This window comes from Bison bison, unplaced genomic scaffold (genome assembly GCF_000754665.1).
Source record: "Bison bison bison isolate TAMUID 2011002044 unplaced genomic scaffold, Bison_UMD1.0 scf7180017864211, whole genome shotgun sequence".
NCBI lineage: Eukaryota > Metazoa > Chordata > Mammalia > Artiodactyla > Bovidae > Bison > Bison bison.
The window spans coordinates 2307350-2307934 of NW_011494783.1; positions in this window are offsets into that span (position 1 = coordinate 2307350).

Genomic DNA, 585 nt, shown 5'->3' on the forward strand with positions numbered 1-585 from the left:
TCCTTGCATGAAATGTTCCCTTGATATCTCCAATTTTCATGAATAGATCTCTAATCTTTCCCACTCTATTGTTTTCCTGTTTCTTTGCATTGTTCACTTAAGAAGGCCTTCTTAGCGTTCCTTGACATTCTCTGTAACTCTGCACTCAGATTAGGTATATCTTTCCTTTTCTCCTTGCCTTTCACTTCTCTTCTTTCCTCAGCTATTTGTCAGGCCTTCTCAGACAACCACTTTGCCTTCTTGCATTTCTTTTCCTTTGGGATGGTTTTGGTCACTGCCTCCTTCCTATACAGTGTTACAAACCTCTGTCTATAGTTCTTCAGGCACTCCATCTACCAGACCTAATCCCTTGAATCTGTTTATCACCTTCACTGTAAAATCATAAGGGATTTTATTTAGGTCATATCTGAATGGCTTAGTGGTTTTCACTACTTTCTTCAATTTAAGCCTGAATTTTACAGTAAGAACCTGATGACCTGAGCCACAAGCTCCAGGTCTTGTTTTTGCTGACTGTATAGAGCTTCTCCATCTTTGGCTGCAAAGAATATAGTCAATCTGATTTTGGTATTGACCATCTGGTGATGT